This window comes from Bos mutus, chromosome 14 (genome assembly GCF_027580195.1).
Source record: "Bos mutus isolate GX-2022 chromosome 14, NWIPB_WYAK_1.1, whole genome shotgun sequence".
Lineage (NCBI taxonomy): Eukaryota > Metazoa > Chordata > Mammalia > Artiodactyla > Bovidae > Bos > Bos mutus.
Window position 1 is genome coordinate 32,578,555 of NC_091630.1, and position 27,458 is coordinate 32,606,012.

Here is a 27,458-nt window from a genome sequence, read left to right on the forward strand (position 1 = left end):
GAGTTGACTCATTGGAAAGGACCCTGATGCTGGGAGGGATTGGGGCAGGAGGAGAAGGGGACGACAGAGGATGAGATGGCTGGATGGCATCACCAACTCGATGGGCATTAGTTTGAGTGAACTCCGGGAGTTGGTGATGGACAGGGAGGCCTGGCGTGCTGTGATTCATGGGGTCGCAAAGAGTTAGACATGACTGAGTGACTGAACTGAACTGAACTGAACCTTAAAATCCTATTTTGCAAAGAAGCAATCTTAGACTCCTGATAACATTGGGAAGCCTGAAAATGTCAATCAAAATAAGCATTCCACTCAGCTCTGGAAATGTTTGAGCTATTATCGTCCAATTTGATTTTAAGAAAATTAAGTCTGAGAATTTCAAAAGTTTCCCAATAATGGCCATTGATATTCTTTTTTATTTTATTTTATTTTTAAACTTTACAACATTGTATTAGTTTTGCCAAATATCGAAATGAATCCGCCACAGGTATACCTGTGTTTCCTATCCCGAACCCTCCTCCCTCCTCCCTCCCCATACCCTCCTTGTGGGTCGTCCCAGTGCACCAGCCCCAAGCATCCAGTATTGTGCATCGAACCTGGACTGGCGACTCGTTTCATACATGATATTATACATGTTTCAATGCCATTCTCCCAAATCTTCCCACCCTCCCCCTCTCCCACAGAGTCCATAAGACTGATCTATACATCAGTGTCTCTTTTGCTGTCTTGTACACAGGGTTATTGTTGCCTTTGATCAGTTCATTTAGTTAGAAAAACACATAAGGAAGAATCTCAGTTTTTAAACTTAAAATTAACCAGAATCCTAGTATGTATGTGTTAGAAGAAGGCAAAGGAATGCTCTCAGAATATTTAGATAACTGAGATTTCACTCTTGGATTTTTCTCAATGATAAAAGAATTTTTAAATAATTCACACCTCAAATGACTCAATTCAAACAGCGTGCTAGCTAATACCAGGCAGTTCTAAGAAAACAGCTTGGTCCTATAGGAACCAGGCCAAAGGTTTTTCTAGCTAGTTTTCAGAAAATAGTCCGTATTCCGAAGAAATGGGTCAATGGCTAAATGTGCACAGTTTCAGTGAAGGAGCCCCTTTTCTTGAAGGGATGGGTCAATGACTTCTCAGCCAACTTTGGTTGAAACTGTGATCTCAAAATCAGACCATAGTGCCAAAAGAGTTCTTGCATACTAAAAGACAAATATCTTAATATAGGTCCTGAATAAAATCTGGGAAGCTTAAAATGCAATGAGGATATGAACTCAGATCCAGGAGAAAGACACCTTTAAACTGCAGAACTGGCAAGAAAAGCAGTAACAAGGGGCTCAGGTGTGAGTACCACACGTGTTTACTCACCAGCCCAGAGCCATTAGGCATCTTCTCTGGCTCCTGTCTGAGCTACCAAAATGTTGACCTAAAATAAATAGACTGCCAGACATTTTTCCAGCAAAAATGAGAGTATTCAACATTAGCAGAAAATTGCAATTCAGGGTCTGCATACTGGTAAGCCTTGTGCAAGTCCCCACACAAGGAGAGGAGAGGAAAAGGAAGTTGTGAGGGCTGTAGTAAACAAAAAGTCCACGACTTTTATTGAGTGAGTCCTTGCCTGGAAAGAAGAGGAGTCTTTCTTTTTCCTATTGGGCTCTGCTGGCAATGCAGGGCATAGGAGCTCCTACCTCTGATCCCTCTATCTAATTGAGGTTTTTCTATTAATTTTTTTTACATGGCCAAAGTTAAATACTTATAAACGTTGTCTTTGCTGTATTGCTTTGAAAAAGCAATTTTATGATAGTGTTCATAAGTAGCTTTTGTTTCATATTTTGTCCAGTCAAAATTTGAGTTGCAACATGCTTGCTTTTAAAACTTAAGGATGTGATTTTTTTTATTTTGAAAAAAATTATGGATTTGAAATTTAACTGAAAAATTGCATTTGTCAATTTTACTATAATTTCTTCCTTTTAGAAAAACCTAAGAGAAATGTACACTGTAAGTGTATAGCGCCCTCAAAATGTGCAGCAACTTCATCGTTGATTCCTTCTCATTCAAGATTAAAATAAGATCCTTAACAATTCTATCTTGACCTAGAATTTAGATGAGAAAGTAGATGATGCAGGAGAGAGAGCCCCAAATATCCCAGTGTGTAATGTGGGTTTCAAAGATATCCTGGGAAATTCCCTTCCTCTATAAAAGAAATGTGGTAGTGATAATGGTGGTTGAAAAAGAGGATAATGCTATAGTCAAAAGAGAGTAGTACACAAATTTATAAGTTACCCCTTTATTCATAGATGTCACTTTAAGGAAAAATCAGATAACCTGTCATTCATTTCCCTTCTGATAATATCAGTTCAGTCATGTCCGACTCTTTGCAACCCCATGGACTGAAGCATGCCAGGCTTCCTTGTCCATCACCAACTCCTGGAGCTTGCTCAAACTCATGTCCATTGAGTCAGTGATGCCATCCAACTATCTCATCCTCTGTTGTCCCCTTCTCCTCCTGCCCTCAATCTTTTTCAGCATCAGGATCTTTTCCAATGAGTAGGATCTTTGCATCTGGTGGCCAAAGTATTGGAGTTTCAGCTTCAGCATCAGTCCTTCCAATGAATATTCAGGACTGATTTCCTTTAGGATTGACTGGTTGGATCTCCTTGCAGTCCAAGGGACTCTCAAGAGTCTTCTCCAACACCACAGTTCAAAAGCATCAATTCTTCCACGCTCAGCTTTCTTTATAATCCAACTCTTACATCCATACATGACTACTAAAAACCATAGCTTTGACTAGACAGACCTTTGTTGGCAGAGTAATGTTTCTGCTTTTTAACATCCTGTTTAGGTTGTACATAGCTTTTCTTCCAAGGAGCAAGTGTCTCTTAATTTCATGGCTGCAGTCACCATCCGCAGTGATTTTGGGGCCCCCCAAAATAAAGTCTCTCACTGTTTCCATTGTTTCCTCATCTATTTGCCATGAAGTGATGGGACCGGATGCCATGATCTTCATCCTCTTTTGTTTTAGAGAGTCAATCCCCTGTTTGCACCTATTTCCCATAAACTTGTTTATCTTAGAAGAACTGTGTGCTTTGTGGAGTTTCTGGTTCCTCTGCCCTCCCATGCATTCTGGAGGCAGACTGCAGAGGGTGAGAGCTGTGATTCATAAACCAATCTTTTTGTTAAACAATCACAATAACACATACAGATTATTTAACCTCTACCTCCCTATTCAATATATAAATGCTCATCTTCTGAAAAGCAGGTGGAAGAGTTCTAGGCTTCCTTTTTCCTGAAGGAGATGTGATCTATGCAGTTCAAAGTACATAGGGTCTGGGATTAAATACCAGTGTTATACTCCACTCTTTAGGACTAATTCAGTCCTGGAGCAGTCCTGAATAAATGAATAATTGGAGGGTCACAAGAGAGTCATGAGACAAAACAATTACTTTATTTTTTTGTTAAAATGTGAAAGTGTCTGCATTTTAGATTTATTGGTAAATCCACATTGGTTTATATAGCATTTAAGAAAAGGAACAGAATTTTGCTACAGCTTCTCAAAGATCACACTTTGGACAAGAATCTTGGATTATAATCTCAATTTTGATGTCAACATGTTGTATGACCTTAAGTAGATAGCTGAATCTTCCTGAGAACCAATTCTTCATAAAATAAGGGTTTTAGGCTTCAGATTCCCAGGAGTTTTAAATTTCCATGGTGCCGTATTTTCCCATGAAGTACAAGGAACAAAGTGTTGTGCCCATGATGGTTCTATCTTCTCTTTTACCACTGAGTCCAATTGAAAAACCATTCTCCATCCTTGAAAGTTAATTATAAATCCAATTTCCTCAGTCAAATACTGATAAAAATCTAAAAAAGTTTGGAATATTTTTAAAAAATGTATTAGAAGCAGGAATACACACACACATCTACATTTTTATTAGAATGCTGAAGAAAGCACTACAGTATTACAACAGTACTTGGATCTTACATAGGATGGAGATATTTCTTTTCATATACTTTTTTCTTTGAATATTTTACTATATTTGTAGATTTTCAACTGCTAATGATTGTAAAATATCCTTTGCACAGTTTATTTTGCCCACTCTTAAAAATTAATTTTAATTGAAATTATGACTTGCTTATATTCTAAATTATTGATCTTCAAGTATTTTATGTTCAGTATCCTAACAATTTCAAGAAACTTTATACCACTTGACATAGATGACTAGAAATTCTTATTGAAAATTGAAATATTAATAAATTTAAATAATCTATTTTCTAGGCTATCTGAGAAATCAATATTTTAAAAATAAGTTTATTTTAAATATATTCAATAAAATATATAAATATATTCAATGAAATCTAAATATCATAGCAATATTGCATTTACCTTTTCCCTATAAATCTTAATAAGGTTACCTTTATTTATATATTGCTTTAATATTTGATCTCTTGTTTCCAATTCCATGCAGAATAAATATTTCATAATTAATGTTGTTTACTTGTTCCTTTCATATTTCTTTTGCAATGAAAATAAATATAAAATTAATTTTTAATTTCTTTAAATTTTTATTACAAGAAAGATTTGTGTCAAAATGTTATATATTTAATTATTAGTGTTTATTAAATTGATCAAAAATGTTTTTTTCCAATTAATTCATATACTCTTGAATTATTTATTCCTTCAAGGAGATAAGATTTATCAACTGTATTACTATTTTTCATTTTATAGATGCAAGGCTAAGGAAAAGTATTTGCAAAAATAACAAGGAATAAAGAGTTGTATTGTGGCATTGTCATTTAATTCTATGAACTCTAAAAGATTGTGACAGGGAAAAGAATTAGGTTGATTAGATCTTCCTTCAGTCATTGTTTATAGAAAAGAATTGGAACTCAACCTAATTTTGAAGAATTTTTTCCCAATTATTAATCATTCATGTGTTCAGTTTCTTCAAAGTATACCAAAATTCACTATCAATACTTTGAATTAAAGATATCAATTATAAATACTGATTATGTGAATACTTGAAAAAGACCATTTTTGTTGAAAAGCCAGCAGGCCAAATTAGACATATTTTTTCTCAGGTTAAAAAAAAAGTATGACATTTATATTCAAATTATTGATTAAATGCAGTCCTATAACTATCAATGTTAAACACAACGTGAGACTTAGATAATTCCATTTTTTCACATAAAATGTTAAAAAGATGCAACATTAGTTCTCTAGGTATATTCTCTAGATATATTAAGGATATTCATCATTTTACGGCAAATTTCAATGCTATGTGCAAATCACAACTCAACTTTCTGGCAACCTTAGCTCATTTGTGAATAAAACTGAATTTTCTCTTGCAGTATGGTTTGTAGCATGGATGTGAACAAGGAAGTCAATCTAATGTATAATCAGCTACATTGGTAGACACACACATACCATTTTCAATGCAAGCACAAATTAAATTGAATTAAATATATATTCAGAGAATTACATAATATTCAGGGAAGCAACTTCTGGGGTGATGGATTAAGGATTGCTGAAAATATGTCCCTAAAAATAATGAGAACACTTGTATATACTGTCAAACTCAACTTTTTCTGAAATCTCAAAATTAACTAAAAACATGACAAAATCCAAGGATTATTTGAGACAGCTAGTCTTGTTTTATTTCATCTTGTGCTGATCATATCACGCCCCCGCCCCCGCCGCCCTGCACCCAGTTCTATGGTAACTTTGACACAGTGTCACAGTGTCACAACTACAGAAGTGATGAAAATCAGGAGCCTAGTAACTCTTGGGAGTGTGGAAAAGATGGATCTGGAGTTGTCCTAAAGCACCATCTCCAGATAATTGTCACTATTTGACTTGTTTGAAAATTCCCTAGAAAATTTCCATTTTTAGGGGTTGTCTCCATTTAAAATATATAGTAAAACAATAAGACAAAGCATTGTGGAAGTAAAATATTACATGTGAAATGTCATGTATGAAACGAGATGCCAGTCCAGGTTCAGTGCACGATGCTGGATGCTTGGGGCTGGTGCGCTGGGAAGGCCCAGGGGGATGGTATGGGGAGGTTGGGAGGGAGGAGGGTTCAGGATGGGGAGCATGTGATTTTTTTTTTAAAAGTAATAAAGAGAATTAAAAAAAAAAAAAAATAAAAAAATAAAAAAAAAAAAAAAGAAAGAGAATCAGTAATGGAGGAATAGAGGATCAAAAAGACGTAAGACACATAGAAAAATAGAAACTATAAATCTTAAATCCTTCTTTAGCAATAAATACATTAAAAATAAATGTACTAAGCAGACTAGTCAAAAGACAGAGTTTGGCAGAATGGAAAAAAAAAAAAAAGGAAAATCTACATAAATAGATTTAAAGTGAGAAGTTAGAAAAAGGCACACCATGAAATTTCCCTGGTGATCAAGTGACTAAGACTGCAAGCTCCCAGTGCAGGGTCCTGGGTTCGATCCCTGGTTGGGGAACTAGATCCCACATGCATGCCACAACTAAGAGTTTGTATGCAGCAACTAAGAAGCCTGCATGCCACAATGAAGATCCCACAAGCTGCAGCTAAGACCCAGTGCAGCCAAAATGAATAATAAATAACTAAGTATTGTAAAGAAAAAGGCACACCACATGTGAAGACCTAGGATGGTGATGTTAATTTAAGGCAAAATAGACTGACAAAAATTTTTACTAGAGACAAAGGGTATGTAATGATGAAATTGTCAATCAGCGAATAACAAGCATATATGGATTCAGAATATTTTATCTTGGGCTAAACTATTATGTTCCTAACACTTAGGTGCCCATACCAGGGCAAATAATTAAGCCTTATCAGGAAGTTTGGTGCAAAATGAGTTTGAATTAAACTTGATTCTCTCATTTTTTTTCTCCTACTCCCCTGGTGGCTCAGACGGTAAAGCGTCTGTCTACAATGCGGGAGACGTGGGTTCAATCCCTGGGTTGAGAAGATCCTCTGGAGAAGGAAATGGCAATCCACTCCAGTACTATTGCCTGGAAAATCCCATGGATAGAGGAGCCTGGTAGGCTATAGTCCATGGGGTAGCAAAGAGTCGGACACAACTGAGCGACTTCACTTTCACTTCCTGGAGCAAGTGCAATGATAAGATTCTAGATGAATAATAGATATATCTTTCTCTGAAAAAGATGAAATAAGTGATTTTAATAAAATATGTTAGAAAGAAGAATCACATGATACACCAATCATAGGTGGTATAATCTCAGGTAATCAACTGTATTAGATTGAACCATGAATAACTGCCATTGTTTTAGATTGAAGATGTTTAAATATTTGCAATTTTGTATGATTTATTATTATCTTCCCTGGTGGCTCAGATGGGAAAGCATCTGCCTGCAATTGGGAGACCCGGGTTCGATCCCTAGGTCAGGAAGATCCCCTGGAGAAGGCAATGGCAACCCACTCCAGTACTCTTGCCTGGAAAATTCCATGGACAGAGGAGCCTTGTAGGCTACAGTCCATGGGGTTGCAAAGAGTCGGACACAACTGAGTGACTCCACTTCCACTTCCATGATTTATTATTAGTAAGGAAGAATGACTACAGAATAAAATCTCTGAAGAATCTTTGTATATTCCTAGGGATACAAATACATTGTTTGGAGAATAATGCCCTGTATCATGTGACACTTTCACTGTATTATGAATTCATTGCCTTTTGGTATTTATTTGTGCTTTTTCTTTCACTAGGCTTATGATTTCTTTGAAGTAATGGGTCATGCTCTATTTAATTTTAATTTCAAAATACAGAGCATAATATCCATTCTGCAGTTGCTAAATAGATGATTAAATACATAAACATTTCACATTTTATTTATTTTTGGCATTCTATGTTTATAAAATCCCTCTAGCAGGCTTCTTCAACATCTTGTATAAGAGGTACTTCAGATCTGCACAAATGTCCTTCCTTTTTTTGCTTTCCTTCCTTGAATATTTTCTCCCTAACATCTATTCATAATTCAAATCATAATTCATATGTCATTTCTTCAGAAACCCTTATAGTGACCCATTCTTCCAACATCAATAACATTAATTATTCGACATCAATTCTTTCCCTTGCCATATGTCCTACATAGTATCAGAGAGATGTGTGTGTGTATATGTATAGACAATATATGCATATGCATTTAAGCACAGGGTTTTGGGAACAAATGTAAAGTAAGAAAGTTTTAGTTTCTAAAGCATTTATCTTTAAGTGTCATATTGGTATATACATATATCTCATATGTATAGCTTATGTTGTTGTTCAGTCACCCAGCCGTGTCCACCTTGTCCAGCTCTTTGCAACCCCATGCACTGCAGCATGCCAGGCTTCCCTGTCCCTCACCATCTTTTGGAGTTTGCCCAAGTTCATGTCCACTGCATAGGTGATGTAATCTAGCCATGTATATCTTATATATATATATATATATATATATATAATCTATCTATCTATATATATATATGATAATTTAGAAGTTTAATATTTACTTAATACCCCATATCATTCAGTTGTATGGTGTCATGGCTATATATTATTGATTCTTATTTAATATTTAATGTGCATTAACATTTTATAAATAGTGATGTCTCATGACAATTTCCAGTAAGCTGTCGTTTATCCATTAATTTGAACCACTGAGAAAAGAGAATTTATGTGTCAAGGTTATAAGATGCTAAGAGACAGCATTTAATTATCTTGTAGTTGAATATGGAAGTTGAGCAAAAGCATGATATGGGACTAATGAACCAGCCAAAATGCAAAGAATCATTCAGCACTAAAGTAATTGGGCAGAACAGTGGAAAAGACTATGATAAATGATTACTTCATTAATTTTAAAATTAAAGGGCAAGATAAGGTGGTCACTATCATAGGGTTATTAAGGTAAAACAAGCTAATCAGCACATTCTGAATGTAAAGTTGTCAGCTAATCATCCAATGATTACCAATTTCTGAAGAGTATAAGAGAAAGCAATTTATTCTCACTTTATCAATCAAACCAAGCAATCAAATGTTTTACTGAAGGGAAAGAAAAACCTTCTTAATTTATTTTTATCTTTTCTTAATATAATTTAACTCTCATGAATTGGTAGACAAACTATAGGAAGATATAATTTTTATTTAATCTGCATAGTACCAGAATTTCTTATTAAAATAATGTTAAATGTCAAAGTCTTTCAAGCTTGACCACACTAACATAGTGATTGTTAATGTGAATCACAATCTCAATTATGTCTTCAGTTCTCTCTTACAGAAAAGTTTTATTAGAAATCTTGCAAAGAAATTACACCATAAATACCTTATTAACAAAAGTGTACATTATAGAATGCTAAATCTGGAAATGAAAGGGGAACCATAACAGAGAGAAACTGTTTTCTAAAAAGTCACTAAAACAGAGCTGAAAAAGTTTTTGAAAACATTTTAAATTAAGTAGTGAATGTAAAAAATAAGCTCAGGTAAGATAAAAGTCCCAGGATTACATAAACATCTTTATTTTTTTCAATTTACATAACAGAATGGGGAAAAATATTTGATGAATACCAATGAGCTTGTAAGTGAAATAATTGTGCATGAGATTAATAAATATCAGATAGATATGTGATAGATAAATAGATACTAGTTTTGCTTCTGGACATGATATGGTATCAGAATAGTTTCCTTCTAGTTAGAAAAAATCTAGAAAAGGGCAGACATATAAACCTACAGTTTTCGAACATTGAACAAGAGACATGGCAGGACCGTGATCCCTAAGTAATCGGAAACAAGTAAGACTGATTATGCAATTTCCCTATCTTTCTGGATTCAATTTCTGTGTATGCTGGGAGGGAAAAACCATATGAGGCATAGTAGTTTTCATGAATCAAGTAGTCTGAGGCAGATGGAAGTTGCGTGGTGGGGTATCGGGAGATAGTGTGCAGAACAACTCTAGGAGGACTTCCCTGGTGGTCCAATGGTTAGGAATCTGCCCTGCAATGCAAGGGACAGGGGTTCGATCCCTGGCCAGGGAACTAAGATCCTACATGCTGTGGAGCAGCTAAACCTGAGGGCCACAAGTAGAAAGCCTGTGCACTGCAACCAAAGATCCCGTGTAACTAAACAAAAATCCTGTGTTCTGCAACTAAGACCTGATGCAGAAACTAGACAGATAAATATTTTGAAACAACAGAAACGCTAGGGAGCCCCCTTGAGCCTTTGCTGAATACTAAGAAACATATATGTAGAATAAAATTCCAGAAGTCTGAGCAAGAGTGATCAGAGTACAGGAAGCTAAATGATCTCCAGAGCAATTGCAGTACTGAGAACAGTCAGTCCTGTTCTCAAACAGTCAAGTATCAATCAACCAGAGTGGACAGTCCTCAGTAATCACTCAGGACATTTAATAGAGATCCCAGAAAGGCAAAACCTTAGTGTTAAGGCTATACTGCCCTCATACTACAGGCTATTCTGCACATACAATCATATGACTTAAAAAACAGACTCTAAAAGATAAAACTGACCCAAAGTTACTGAACTGCCTGTCAGAACTAACTCCAGTTCACTTTCAAAGAAAGTAACAAACACATAAAAAAGTAACAGACACATTAAAAACATAGACTTCAAAACATTCAAATTGAAGAAGCAAGAGAAAGTAATGAATACCTAGGAGGAAAAATAGTCAATAGAAAGAAACACAAAAATAATAGAATAATAGTTGGAGATATTTTAAAATGTCTTACAGTATTATGCTTCTACTTAAATAAAAGCACAAACATAATATGAAAAGAAATGGAAATATAAATGGGACCTAAAAGAACTAATAGATTATAGATTAAAAAATATATAAAAATTAAATTAACCAGATGGGATTATAAGAGTTTAAGCATTGTAGGATAAAAGACCAGTGAGTACATTGGTAGAACCTATCTGAAGTAAAACACAGAAAAGCACTGAAAACAAAAGATCTCAGTGACTTATAAACAGTGAGAACAGTGTGTAGTGAGGTAATAGGGCTTCCCTTGTGACTCAGCTGGTAATGAACCTGCCTGCAATTCGGGAGAGTTGGTTTCGATCCTTGGGTTGGGAAGATCCCCTGGAGAAGGCAAAGGCTACCCACTCCAGTATTCTTGCCTGGAGAATTCCATGGACTGTATAGTCCATGAGGTCCCAAAGAGTTAAACACGACTGAGCAACTTTCACTTCACTAATAGTGAGGTAATATGGCTCAGACGGTAAAGCATCTGCTTGCAGTGTGGGAGACCAGGGTTTGATCCCTGGGTTGGGAAGATCTCCTGGAGAAGGAAATAGCAACCCACACCAATACTCTTGCCTGGAAAATTCCGTGGACTGAGGAGCCTGGTAGGCTACATTCCATGGGTTCGTAAAGAGTCAGACACAACTGAGCGACTTCACTTCACTTCACTTCATACATGTATCTGAAGTCCAGAAATAAGCAGAGAAAGAGAGGAAAGATGAAAAAAAAATAAATTGGAAAAAATTGCTGAATGGAAAAAGTAGGCAGATTTCTCAAAAAATTGAAAACAGAACTATGTCATAATCAAGCAACCCCACTTACAGGTATATATCCAAGAAAATAAAGTTGAGAACTTAAGAGATATAACATCTGCAGTACTTTGTTTCAGTTTAGTCACTCAGTCATGTTCAACACTTTGCGACCCCCATGGACTGCAGCACACCAGGCCTCCCTGTCCATCACCAACTCCCGGAGTTTACTCAAACTCATGTCCATTGAGTCGGCAATGCCATCCAACCATCTCATCCTCTGTCATCCCCTTCTCCTTCTGCCTTCAATCTTTCCCAGCATCAGGGTCTTTTCCAGTGAGTCAGCTGTTTGCATCAGATGGCCAAAGTATTGGAGTTTCAGTTTCAGCATCAGTCCTTCCAATGAATGTTCAGGACTGATTTCCTGTAGGATGGACTGGTTGAATCTCCTTGCAGTCCAAGGGACTTTCAAGAGTCTTCTCCAACACCACAGTTCAAAAGCATCAATTCTTCCGCGCTCAGCTCTCTTTATAGTCCAACTCTCACATCCATACGTGACTACTGGAAAAACCATAGCCTTGACTGCTACTGCTACTGCTAAAGTCACTTCAGTCATGTCCGACTCTGTGCGACCCCATAGACAGCAGCTTACCAGGCTCCCCTGTCCCTAGGATTCTCCAGGCAAGAATACTGGAGTGGGTTGCCATTTCCTTCTCCAGCGCATGAAGGTGAAAAGTGAAAGTGAAGTCGCTCAGTCCTGTCCGACTCTGAGTGACCCCATGGACTTCAGCCTACTGGGCTCCTCCATCCTTGGGATTTTCCAGGCAAGAGTACTGGAGTGGGGTGCCATTGCCTTCTCCAATAGCCTTGACTAGCCTGACCTTTTTTGGCAAAGTAATATCTCTGCTTTTTAATATGCTGTTTAGGTTGGTCATAATTTTCCTTCCTAGGAGTAAGCATCTTTTAATTTCATGGCTGCAGTCACCATCTGCAGTGATTTTGGAGCCCCCCAAAATAAAATCTGCCACTGTTTCCCTGTCTAATTGCCATGAAGTGATGGGACTGGATGCCACGATCTTAGTTTTCTGAATGTTGAGCTTTAAGCCAACTTTTTCACTCTCCTCTTTCACTTTCATCAAGATGCTCTTTAGTTCTTCTTCACTTTCTGCCATAAGGGTGTTGTCATCTGCATAGCTGAGGTTATTGCTATTTCTCCCGGCAATTTTGATTCCAGCTTGTGCTTCATCCAGTCCAGCATTTCTCATGGTGTACTCTACATATAAGTAAGTACTTTATTTATGTCAGCATTATTCACAATGGCAAAGATGTGGAAATGTCTAGCTGTACCAGAATCTTCTTCCTTATTCACCTACTGGAGGTAATCTTGGTTGCTTCTGAGTTTTAGAAATTGTAAATAAAGCTGCTATAAACATCTAAGTGTATGTTTCTGTGTGGCCATTTTTCAACTCCTCTAGGTAAATACCATGTAGCTTAGTTTGTTGAATCATTTGGTAAGTGTATGTTGAATTTTGTAAGAAGCCACCGAACTATCTTTCAGAGTGGTTGTAACATTTTGCCATTCCATCAGCAATGAATGAGAATTCCTCTTCCCCTCATACTTGCCAGCTTTTGTCAGAGTTCCAGATTTTGACCATTCAAATAGATGTGTAGGGCCATCTCATTGTTTTAATTTGCATTTCTCTAATAACATATAATGTGAAATATCTTCATACGTGTATTTGCCATTTGTGTTTCCTCTTTGGTGAGGTTTCTGTTATTATCTTTGGCCCATTTCATATTGTTTTTTTTAATATAAATTTATTTTTGTTGAGTGTTAAGAGTTTTTTTGTATATTTTGAGCATCAGTCTTTTATCAAAAGTGTCTTTTCCAAATATTATGTCCTGATCAGTGGCTTGTTGTCTCTGTCTCCTGATATTGTCTTTCACAGAGCAAAATTTTTAATTTTAATGAATTTCAAATTATCACCTCTTTCATGTATCATATCTTTGGTGTTGTATCTAAAAAGTCATCACTACACCCAAGGTCATCTAGAGTTTCTCCTATGTTTTCTAGAAATTTTATGGTTTTGCACTTTACATTTAGGTCTACGGTATATTTTCATTAATTTTTGTGAATGATGCAAGATCTGTATCAAGATTCATATTTTTACATGTGAATGTCCAATTATTCCAGCATCATTTGTTGAAAAGACAGTGTTTGCTCCATTGTCTTACTTTTACTCCTTTGTCAAAGTTCAACTTACTATATTTATGAGAGTCTCTTTCTGACCTTGCTATTGTGTTCTACTATTTGTCTGTTGTTTCACCAGTACCACAATATCTTGATTACTATTCTCTTTTCTCCATTTTTTAAATTTGTTTTTTAAACAGGAAAAGGCCATTTATTCAGATATCACTATAAAGGGAGTTAGCCATTGTCATGTTTTGTCAAAGACTCAAAATTAGGCAGAGGAATGGGAAAGTTTATGGTGGAAAAAAGAGAAGGCTTCAGGTATACTCTGATGGCTGTTGGCAGAGGGCAGCTGTAGAGGGTTAACTAGAAACAAGACATCCTATATAACTGATTGCTGCTGCTGCTGCTAGGTCACTTCAGTCGTGTCCGATTCTGTGTGACCCCATAAATGGCAGCCCACCAGGCTCCCCCGTCCCTGGGATTCTCCAGGCAGGAATACTGGAGTGGGTTGCCATTTCCTTGTCCAATGCGTGAAAGTGAAAAGTGAAGGGTAGTCGCTCAGTCGTGTCTGACTCTTAGTGACCCCATGGACTGCAGCCTACCAGGCTCCTCTATCCATGGGATATTCCAGGCAAGAGTACTGGAGTGGGGTGCCATTGCCTTCTCCGATATAACTGAATAGTCATACATATTTGGCTTTCTCTAGTTGGTCCTAAGTTGGTAAATGGGACAAAAAGTTAGGAGAGCTGTCAGTTATTAGTTTCCTCCAGTTATTAGTTTTCTGTTGATTGAATCTAATTGCAATTCCTTTTGATTTTTTTGTTTCTTCCATCATGATTTTGAATTCCTGATCCTCTTTTCATAATACCTCTATATGCTCATTTCAAGATTTTTCATGATTTTGAATGTTGTGTGACACTCAATTTTCTTTCGACTTTTTTTGTGGGAAATCTTCATCAGCTGAAAGGTTTTGATTTTAAATTCTTTTACAGTATATTTGTATAATTTGAATTGGCTTTTTTTCTGTTTCTAAAAGTTTGTTGACATTGATTCTAATTCAAGTACACCATCTTCTCTCAGTATAGTGAAGAATAATAATTTTGTTAGTTAGTGGTAAAGGGTATCTTGTTTCTTTTATACCTGTAAGAATTTTAAAAATTTTCCCTTTTACTTTCTTCTTCCCTCTTACTGCCACTTAAATGTGGGGCACTACCACTTCCCTCTATGTCTGTTTTCTCCAGTGACAATAATTCTCTGAGGCCTCACCTTTATCTCCCACAACTTCAAGCCCCTACCTTGTATTTAGTTGTGAAGTAACAATTCCTAGATTTAATAATTAAGAATTGAACAATTCTGTTAAATAATAAATGTTGGGTTTGCTCTTTCTAGCTGCCTGTTTGATCTGTGTCCTCCTCATTCCTCTCTTCTTTTTGCATATTCTCTTAAGCCCCCTTTCCTCTCACATGCTGGCATCTGGGTAAGAGCTCTGGTGGATTTTGGTGTTTGTGGTAAACTCTGCCTCCAGCTACTTTTAAAAGTCTAATGAGGTGGATGAAACTGGAGCCTATTATACAGAGTGAAGTAAGCCAGAAGGAAAAACACCAATACAGTATACTAACGCATATATATGGAATTTAGAAAGATGGTAACAATAACCCTGTGTATGAGACGGCAAAAGAGACACTGATGTATGGAACAGTCTTATGGACTCTGTGGGAGAGGGAGAGGGTGGGAAGATTTGGGAGAATGGCATTGAAACATGTAAAATATCATGTATGAAACGAGATGCCAGTCCAGGTTCAATGAACAATACTGGATGCTTGGGGCTAGTGCACTGGGACGACCCAGAGGGATGGTATGGGGAGGGAGGAGGGAGGAGGGTTCAGGATGGGGAACACATGTATACCTGTGGCCGATTCATTTTGATATTTGGCAAAACTAATACAATTATGTAAAGTTTAAAAAAAAAAAAAAAGTCGTTTGTGTTTGTCTCCTCAGTTAATCTCTCTCCCTCTCTTTCTCTCTGAAGATGTCAGGGTACAGATGATTCTGGTTACTGTCATTATCTTCCAGACTCAGAAATTAGAAATGTATTCTTCATAGAAATTTCTAATCAGTACAAAGCCTACAATTTTATTTCTAACATGTTGTTATTAATGCTGCTAAGTCGCTTCAGTCGTATCCGACTCTGTGCGACCCCATAGACGGCAGCCCACCAGGGTCCCCCGTCCCTGGGATTCTCCAGGCAAGAACACTGGAGTGGGTTGCCATTTCCTTCTCCAATGCATGAAACTGAAAAGTGAAAGTGAAGTCGCTGAGTCTTGTCCAACTCTTAGCGACCCCATGGACTGCGGCCCACCAGGGTCCTCCGACCATGGGATTTTCCAGGCAAGAATACTGGAGTGGGGTGCCACTGCCTTCTCCGGTAGTTATTAATGACAGAATAGCTAATCAGTATATGCCTTAAATGACATTTACAAATGTATATAGATTTATGTTTTTTAAAATGTCTTCTCATAATTTATTAAACTTTCACAAAATTATATTTTATTAATAAGAAAACTATCACTAGTCAGTGACTTGACTGAGGCACAACATCAGAGAGATTTACACTGAGCCATTCGAATATAAATCTACTTCTCTTTCCAGAAGTAGGAAACTGACTGAGTAGTGCAGGCATCTAATTGAGCAACAGATTGTTTTAAGTGAATACTAAATGCTAAAGCTGAAACTCCAGTACTTTGGCTACCTCACGCGAAGAGTTGACTCATTGGAAAAGACTCTGATGCTGGGAGGGATTAGGGGCAGGAGGAGAAGGGGACACAGAGGATGAGATGGCTGGATGGCATCACCAACTCGATGAACATGAGTTTAAGTGAACTCTGGGAGTTGGTGATGGACAGGGAGGCCTGGCATGCTGCAATTCATGGGGTCGCAAAGAGTCAGACACTACTGAGCGACTGAACTGAACTGAACCTTTAAGATAATAGATTCTAACCTTGTTCATGGAGGCATTCACCCTACTTCACCTTGGTTAGGAGACTGTTTTTTACTTCACCAGATGGCTGAGCATCACTCTTAAATTCTTTATGTGTGTAAACATAAATAAGAGAAATTTCTTTTTATTAAGGTTTATTGAAAAATGCAAGTGGCCTCAAAGTCTTCTCCAAATAAAATTTTATTGGACTTTAGTCAGTAACTATGATATTATAAAATATAAAATACCTACCATAACTTTGCAAACCAAGGGTTATAATGATTTGTTTACTTGGGGAAAAAAAAACATTTAATTTGTCTCAAGTTCAAACTAACATGCCTGGCTGACTGTAATTTTTATTTATTCATTCCAAAACTAACACTGAAAAGTACCATCTCTTGTCATTACCAGACTTTGGGTCTCTGCTTTTATGTTTAATTTATTATCGACTTATGACTTCTTTTTCCTTTTATAGCTGAAATATGAATTGAAATAAAATAATGATTTGCTTTTACTGCCTAACCAGATGCTAGATGTCCTGCCTGCCAAGTTTACAGTTTATACATACCAATTTATCTTTAATAAAATGTTTAATGAAAACATAAAATAAAAACTAAAATGCCAGAATGCCTACTTTTTATGATAAGATCATTAGTTCTTATCAAGTCAAATCAGAGAACACATCATTTGTGTCTCCATAATTGCAAACAAATACTTTAACAAGCTGTAAACTCATGTAGGAAACATTATATGTTTCAAAAATGAAGCTTTTGGTAATAAGAGGAAAAGTTTCTTGTCAAACAGTTTTCATCAGCAGTTGTCCAAGGGGAATCTATAGCTAGTGCTCAATGTTTTATCTGCATTGCATGTGACAAAAACAAACAAAACTGCTACTCATTTACATATATATAATATATATGAGAAAAATCATATATATATATATGTAAATACATATATATATATATATATATGGTAAAAAATTTGACTGCCAAGCAGGATACACACCTTCAATCACTGGGTTAGGAAGTTCCCTGGAGAAGGAATTGGCATCCCACTCCAGTATTCTTACCTGCAAAATCCCATGAACAGAGGAGCCTGGCGGGCTGCAGTCCATAGGGTCACAAAGAACTGGACACAACTGAGTGACAGAACCACCACCACAATGAGTATCTCATGAGCATTTCATTCATTTGGAATGCTGACTTATATAATAACATAGCTCTTTCAAAAAGAAAACTTTCAAAGAGAATACTTTCAAAGAGAATATATTTGGACATAAACTTGACAGATGGCAATTACAATTAATGTATTTTAGAGCAACTAAAATGAAATAAATTAATACAAATACTTCTGTATGGATTAACAACTAGAGCCCAAAGGGTGTGGTTTTTTGAGCTTCTAATTCAAAATATGATAATATTTTAAAAAGTGAACTTGCAGGTAGAAAAGCATTTTTGACTGTTGAAATACTAATCAAAACTACATAGAGTATTGAAAGGGAGAAATAGACGTGATCTGATTATAATGTGATCAAATTATGAATATACATAAAATTGAAAACAGTGTGATGGTTGTATCTAATGCAGAACTGATTTTGAGAATTGGATGGCATTATCAAAAAAATAAAAAATCAACTAACAAAAGAAACAAATATTAGTAAATAAATAATGAAGCTGTCTGAAATCAAAACCTAAAACACATCAAAATAGGATTTAAAAAAAGTCGTTTAAATGTTGAAACAATAATATGAATTCTTCTGGTAATTAACAAAAACTGGTTCCTAAATTTTCTCTAAGGCTTTAAATTTTCACAGCCTCTTATAACTTGTCAAGTGACTTCTCATTCTGTGCCTTACTTACCTTTTATGAGCATTCTGATATAGACGGTGTACTGAGTGCCTACAAAACATCAGGCATATGAGGTCTGGGGATCCATAGGTGAACAAGGGACATTTCTGCCCTTTAAGAATTAAGTATATAGGTGAAAAAAAAACCAAGTTTTAGAAGTTAAATGAGTTTTCATTTGTTATATAACTGTATCTTCTTAGTCTAAACTCAATACTTTTTGGAAAAATAACTGTCTTATGGCATAAGGTTATATGTGTTACAGGGAGCTTGGAAACAGATTTTCTAGAGCCTGAGAGATACCACATGTGTCAGCTTGAAAGCAGAGCCTCACCAGATGAACCCTGCAATCACTGCAATACTGGTTGACACCCTGATTGTGGTCTCAAGGATATCTTGAGGCAGAACCACCCATCAAAGCCACTACCAGATTACTTAGCCACAGAAACTGAAAGATAAGAAATGTACTTTCCAATCCAGTTTTATAGTAATTTGTTACACAGCAAGAAGTAGCTATTACACCTGTCCTTAAATCCCAGTTTGTCCTCTTATGCACTGGCTGTTCTTAGACATGTTACTTTACTATTCTTTCACCCTCAGTTTATTCATATGTAAAATACGCATGAAATAGAATTAAGCGTTATGCCTAGATATGCATTAATGGAATTATTTTAGGATTTTATAATATGATACATGGAAAGCATTCACATTAAGGTTTTGACATAGTATAAAGATGCAATTAAATATTTCATCCATTAAGCTGTACAATGTTTACTAAAAATGGCATAAAATGTTAACAATAGTTAAGTCGGATAAAGAGCATATGAGTGTTCTCTGCAGCATTTTTATTCTTAACACTTTGTGTAAACTTGAAATGATTTCAAATAAACCGTCTTTGGGTTTCCCTGGTGGCTCAGATGGTAAAGAATCTGTCTGCAATGCAGGAGACTAGGGTTTGATCTCTGAGTCAGGAAGATGTCCTGGAGAAGGGAATTGCTACCTACTCCAGTATTCTTCAGAGAAGGCATGGCAGCCCACTCCAGTACTCTTGCCTGGAAAATCCCATGGACGGAGGAGCCTGGTAGGCTGCAGTCCATGGGGTCGCGAAGAGTCAGACATGACTGAGCGACTTCACTTTCACTTTTCACGTTCATGCATTGGAGAAGGAAATGGCAACCCACTCCAGTGTTCTTGCCTGGAGGATCCCAGGGACGGGGGAGCCTGGTGGGCTGCCGTCTATGGGGTTGCACAGAGTCGGACACGACTGAAGTGACTTAGCAGCAGCAGCAGCAGCCAGTATTCTTAGGAGAAGGCAATGGCACCCCACTCCAGTACTCTAACCTGGAAAACCCCATGGACAGAGGAGCCTGGCAGGCTGAAGTCCTTGGGGTCACTAAGTGTTGGACACGACTGAGCGACTTCACTTTCACTTTTCCTTTCATGCATTGGAGAAAGCAATGGCAACCCACTCCAGTGTTCTTGCCTGGAGAATCCCAGGGACGGGGGAGCCTGGTGGGCTGCTGTCTATGGGGTCGCACAGAGTCGGACACGACTGAAGCGACTTAACAGCTATCTGGGATATACCATGGACAGAGGAGCCAGGTGGGCTACAGTCCATGGGATCGCAAAGAGTTGGATATGACTGAGCAACTAACACACACACACACACACAAAATGTCTTTAAAGTACAAACAGTATAATTATTCCTTTAAAATGACACAATTTTATAGAAAAATATTTAAAATCTATATGTAAAAGTATTAACAATGCTTGTCTCTGTGTACAGTGATTATGAGATATAAATTTATTTTTTACATTCTTCAAAATTTGATATGTAATTCATGTACAAATTTATTAGATTTTTATTTTAAATATATTTTAAACTAATTTATAGTGCATATTATTTTAAGGGAACACAAATCTAGAAACGAAAATCTTGAAAATGACAGAGATATAATACTTTAGTAGAAAGTACAGTATGGGATTTCAACTAAGATGAAGAATTTGTAAAGATTATTAATGAAAAGTAAGCTCTACTGTACATATGCTTTTTTTTTTTAAGTTTTTAAAATAAATTTTATTTTATAGTGACATTTAAATGTATGCTATTAACTGTGGTTTATAGTGTTATTTAGTATTATTAACTATAGTTTTTTTAAAATAAATACGTTTTTATGGTGAGACATAAATATGTTATATTAACTATTGTGATTATAAGTTTTTTTTTTAAATTTTATTTTATTTTTAAACTTTACAATATTGTACATATGCTTTTTAAAAAATTTTAAAGCATTATATTTTGATAACTTTTAGAATATTTTATTCTTCACTGTTATTATAAACTGATTTGTCTTTTTATAAAGTTGTATTTAGAAAATAAAGAACAGAAAACTACCTTAATCTTAGCATTGCTTCCTTATGCAGATAATGTACATGGAATGACCAGATTATAGTTTCCTTTCAATGTTCTATGCTTTTTTCTTCACAAAGATACACAATGTAGAATGCTTTTTGGTTCCTGAAATCAAAGATCAGTTGGGTTTTACCACTTCAGTTTGAACTGCAAATTTCTGTCACAGACACATATGTTTATTTCTCCAGTCATCTGCTGGGTCATTTATCACCCTCAGTCTGTACTTACAGCTTTCATTTGTTCTCTATATTCAGGTCAGAAAAGACAATTAATATCATAATCAACAAAAGCACCTATTTTTCATCTTTTATCCTAATTTGAAAATGTCCTCTATAAACTCATATGTCTATTAAAACTTAACAGTGAATGTTATAGACAAGTGAAGAGACACCTCAATTCTTTGTAATTACTATCTAACTTGAGGATATCTTTTATGAAAATTATTTAAACATGGTGCATTTCAGAAGTATGCTGCTGCTGCTGCTAAGTAACTTCAGTTGTGTCCAACTCTATGCCACCCCATAGACAGCAGCCCACCAGGCTCCCCTGTCCCTGGGATTCTCCAGGCAAGAACACTGGAGTGGGGTGCCATGTCCTTCTCCTGTGCATGAAAGTGAAAAGTGAAAGTGAAGTCGCTCAGTCTTATGCTAGGAAGTACTATAATCGAAAAATCTAGGTGATTGCTTTATTGAATTATTTGTGAGATTATTAGAATTGTTGTATGTATTTGTTTATCTCAGTGAATACATTTTCCTATACTTTCATTGGAAGAACATTTCACCCTGTATGTTAGCATTTTTAGAAAATATTCCCATGTGTGACTTTCCTAGATTTATCAACACATTTTTACCCCTTATCAACCTCACCACTTCACAATGAGCCCAATCTCGTTTTCACTTTGGATTCCAAGTTTCAACTCATAGTGAACTTGAGATTCCTTGCCTATCTTGTTGATCTCTTTCTTCTCTCTCAAAGACCCAGCCCTAGAGTGACAGCACAGCATAGTCATTAAGAGTGGAAATGTGAAAGCAGACATCCTCTGTTCAAATCTCATCTAAGTTCCTTGTCCTTTTTGTATCTCACTTTCTTATGCATTGATTGGGAAGATAATAATAGAGTACTTGTAGAATTATGAGATGTAAATGACAACATATGCAATGTGGTTAGAATAGTGTCTGGTAATTTGCGTGTTCAGTCACTCAGCTACGTCCAGCTTATGTCTGCTCATGTCCAACTCTTTGCCACCCCATGGACTGTAGCCTGGCTTCCAGGTTCTTCTGTCCATAGGATTTTGCAGGCAAGAATACTGGAGTGGGTTACCATTTCCTACTCCACAGTATCTTCTAGACCTAGGAATAGAACCTGTGTCTCCTACATTGGCAGGCAGATTCTTTACTACCTGATATATGTTAGCACAAATTATTAGCAATAATTATTATATTATTAATGATAGAAACCAGCATCTTTTAAGTGATTTGGCCTTTCTATTTTTAACAGATGTCTATTTGGTTCTGTTATCTGTTGCTGCTTAATTAAAGTAGCTACTGCATTACGTCATCAATTTCTTCTTACCTATTTTCTTGAATGGCTATTTATACATGTTTAGATTTCTCCAATCTATTTCAAAAACTAAAGAGAAAGAAAAACATGCACATACTCTCCAGCCATAACCCTATCTCTAGTCTGTATCTCTTTCCTTCACAACCAGACTTCTTTAAAAATGGCGTAAGAATGTTGCCAGCAGTACCCTTGCTGCTGCTGCTGCTAAGTCGCTTCAGTCCTGTCGGACTCTGTGCGACCCCATAGATGGCAGCCCACCAGGCTCCTCTGTCCATGGGATTTTCCAGGCAAGAACACTGGAGTGGGTTGCCATTTCCTTCTCCAATGCAGGAGAGTGAAAAGTGAAAATGAAGTCGCTCAGTCATGTCCGACTCTTCGTAACCCAATTGACTGCAGCCTACCAGGCTCCTCCGTCCATGGGATTTTCCAGGCAAGAGTACTGGAGTGGGTTTGCCATTGCCTTCTCCAAACAGTACCCTACGATATTTCAAAACCACAGAGAGTGATTATACTCCTAGAAGAGGGACAGGGATTCAAAACCTGGAGCACATTGTTGCACTCTGAGCTAAAAACCTGTTATATAATTTTCTTTACTTGACTCTGCTTCCTTACTTCTCTCATTGAAGTTGCTTCATCTCATCATAAAATCTTAGGTATTTTCATCTTCTCCCTTATCTACAATCTGAATTCTCAAGGAGATTCTTACCTACTCCCTTAGCCTTACTGAAAATCAATATGTCAATGACTTCCAAATCAAAAATTCCATCTCACTTGTCTCTCTGGGCTTCAAATCTCCACATGCTAGTCAATATTTCTTCTGCATAACAGGTGATTCAACATAATATATGTACAAATTATTTCAACTATTCAATCACCTCATCATTAAATCTGATTCATTTTCTACATTATCTATCTCATTGCTTGGTAACATCAAGCACATTTTTCTCTCTTTCCTACTTATTATATAATATTAGATATATTTTAAAAACAAAAATAATAACATAAAATATGCATTATGCTCATATCTAATTTAAGGAGTAAATATTATAAAATTACTAAAGTCTTCTGTATACCACCTCCTATATTGTATTATTGTTTAATCTCTGTCATGTCCGACTCTTGCAATCCCACGGACTGTAGCCCACCAGGCTCCTCTGTCCATGGCATTTCCCAGGCAAGAATACTGGAGTCAGTTATCATTTCCTTCTCCAGAGGATCTTCCTGCCCCAGGGGTCTCACCCACATTTCTTTCATTGATAGGTGGGTTCTTTACCACTGAGCCACCAGAGAAGCCCCCTATATTATGTTACCCTTCCTAAATCTAGAAGGAACCACTATTTTGCAATTAAAGTGCACCAAATTAATAGAATTAGTAAACTCAGTGATTACTGATGTGTGGTTTATATAAACGAAGCCATTATTTGGTAGGTTTATAATGGGGTTTAAGGTATACTTTGTGAGCTGCTCTGTATTTTATGTATTTTATGTAAACTATTCACTCACTAGGGCACAGAGAAAACATAACTAAGGAATAATATAATGCTCATAAGGACTGCAGCAATTAAAAAAATGATAGTTAAAAATGGTATGTCAAAATTGAGCAACAGTCTATTACAACACAAAAGAGAAACAACATCTAAAGACATGAAATGCTGGGCCTTTCTTGTTAGTACAAGTTCTTTTCCTAGGTCTGCATTGTATTTCCTATATCCTTGGCTATGTTACTCACTCATAAAAGCTACATAACACAGAAAGTAATACTTTCTGTAAACTGGATAAAATGTTTTATAACACTGCGATAATACTGACCACCCACCAACTTCACAGGAATATTCTAAGGAATTAATGAGGTTGTGTTTGCTGGGCTTTATGAGATCCATGGATGAAAGCAGTTATAAAAGTACAAAGTCCTGGAAGGAATTCTGCTGTGTTTTGAGTGACAGGTATAGTGTCTATGCAAAAAGCATATAGTTTTTTGTGCTAGCTGAAGTGAAGGCCATTGTGAGAAGTGAGAAGTCAGGTAGGTAAAAGAATACTAAATCAGTGTAAAGGTCAAAGTAAAGTAAAAAGAATATCAAGGAAATGAAGACAACCAGAGGGGAGAGGGATCTGTCCAGAGAACTATAGTAAATGTTTCTTAAATTTGTTTTATTGCTTTTGATTCAATCCTTATTTAAGGCTGAGATGCATTATAATTGCTTTAGATTAGTATGCATGAACAAAGATGGATAGTGTCCTACTTTTCTGAATCATCCTTCCCAAGGATCCTGACCAAATAACTATTTCAGGTGAAGAAAAGCTTATTCTTTTTTCTATACATAAAAATTTGTGTATGCATGCAATTTCTATACATTTTTCTATACATAAAATTTCAAAATATATAATGTTCATCCTAGTTTCCTTGTTAATTGAACACATCCTTCCAAGTGCATAAAACTGAAAAATACTTCATAAAGTAAATCAGAATTTCTCAAAATCTTTCCATGAAACATTAAGTTGAAGTGCCCCATAAAAAATAGGATGGTAAGACCTAAATAAACAAGTTTAATGTTTTTACTCCCATTATGCACCAAACACTTTTTCTGACAAAATACATATTTAAAATTTTATACATTAGAGTCTAAGAATTTGTGTTCTTTTAGAGCACACATTCAAAACTAGTGAAAATTTCTTAGAGGTATGACAGCTATTCTAGACATGTTAAGGGACAAAGCTTGAAATACCATGAGAATTTAGAAAATCAGGCACAGCAACTCAAGATAGGAAAAACAAAGAGGGTAAAATTAGATATATAAAAAAGTTATACGCAGAAAAAATACAAATGTTTATACTCTGTTTGGAAAAGCATGAAAATGCACATTTTTTCTAAGCAATTAGTTTCATGTATACTCTAGTTGGTGTGAAGGTTTTAGATAATCTTATTCTTGGATTTGCATTTGACTGTGGGAAGAATAACTTGGTGTTGAGTCTGAAAATAGCAAAAATAATACTCTAATCGTGAGTAACTTAACACAAAGTATAATAAATCTTATTCTCTGTGCACACACCAAAGCATCCACACATATAAACATGGACTTCATATATATTATAGAAAACAATTTTGTCTTCTAACTATAAAATCAACAAAGTTTTCTTTAAGTAATATTCAACTATTATAAGACTCAATAATATGAAATGATTAGAGGGCTTAGACTATGTTTGAGGCATTTATTTCTATCAAAATATAACTAATTAAAAGATCAGCACTCAGTTTAACAAATAGAAAAATTTGAAACTACTTCATAAGTTACTCTTCAAATTTTAAAAGCCAGGTACAATGAAATTCAATAGTACTTATGGGAAATGCATTTCTTTTTAAATCAAAACACAATAAAACCCTGTATCATCTAAAATGTTGATACTCAGATCATAATATTAAAAGCAAAGTGGATAGGACAGGAAGTTATTTAATAAACTTACCATATACATTATAACATCGTATGATGTTAATTAATTTGGCTCCCAGAAAGATGAAAAAGAGAGTATGGGTCCAGAAGTGAAAGTTCTGTGTTCAAATGGTAAATTCACTTACTTAATTTGCCCCTCATCCTTCAGTCAGGTTTCTTGTTAGATATCAGTACTTCTTTTTCTATACTATAAGGCTATTGTGATATTTAAAGGATCAAAAGCCCAGTCTTATGGCTGGAAGATCCAGGTGTTAGTTAAACTCTGGAAACTCAAAGCTCCATTTTATTTTTCTATAATAAGAAAAAAAAAAAAAACTTCTTCAAACAATTATAGGAACTAAAAAGGAAACATGGGGACTGAATACTGTTAACTGGGAAGATCAAATCTCAATGTATATTATACTTCTATCACTAATCCCTATTTTATACAAAATCTTACATGAAACCTCATGATTAAAAACAGATCAAAGTAAAGCTAGTTATAGCAGAACTGTATTCCTACTTGATACCTCTACAGTCTTCAGATCCCTTTACCAGGAAGTTTTATAAAACACTGACATTTTCCAAAAATAAGTGTGGAAATAAGCTTTCTATAACTAATCTTTTTAAAAATAGCCTATTATGTTACATGTGTTCATGAAGTCCACATGAGAACTTGCCTATATATCACTGTTCAATTTTATAATATAGGAAACTGAGACTCAAAAAAAAGTTAATAAATTCCCCCCAAGATCAGATAGCCAATGTGTGGTAGAGCTAAGGATCAAATCAGGTCTAGGTATTTACTGCCATAGTATCCTGCCTTTCTATTATTATCAGTTACATTTGAATTGCAAGGAGGTGCTGTTAGAGTAATAAATAATTAAGAACTAGAAGATGTTATCAAAACTAAAGTAATTGATCATTTGCTTGATAATGATTTGAACAGGCACAGAAAACTTAATATATACATTTCTATTCTGTTCATTTAAATATAGTTCTCCTTTTTATTACTTAAAAATTGAGTTAAATATCATTCCAGTATACTAACATCACCTTTCATCATGTTTCTATTCTTCAGCTCTCCCTCTGATTCATAAAGAGAAACATGACTTCTTCAGTTAGCAGCAATCCTTTAATTTGAAGACTATTATTATAAGCTTCTTGATGAAAGTAAAAGTGGAGAGTGAAAAAGTTGGCTTAAAGCTCAACATTCAGAAAACTAAGATCATGGCATCTGGTCCCATCACTTCATGGGAAATAGATGGGGAAACAGTGGAAACAGTGTCAGACTTTATTTTTCTGGGCTCCAAAATCACTACAGATGGTGACTGCAGCCATGAAATTAAAAGACGCTTACTCCTTGGAAGGAAAGTTATGACCAACCTAGATAGTATATTCAAAAGCAGAGACATTACTTTGCCAACAAAGGTCCATCTAGTCAAGGCTATGGTTTTTCCTGTGGTCATGTATGGATGTGAGAGTTGGACTGTGAGGAAGGCTGAGCACTGAAGAATTGATGCTTTTGAACTGTGGTGTTGGAGAAGATTCTTGAGAG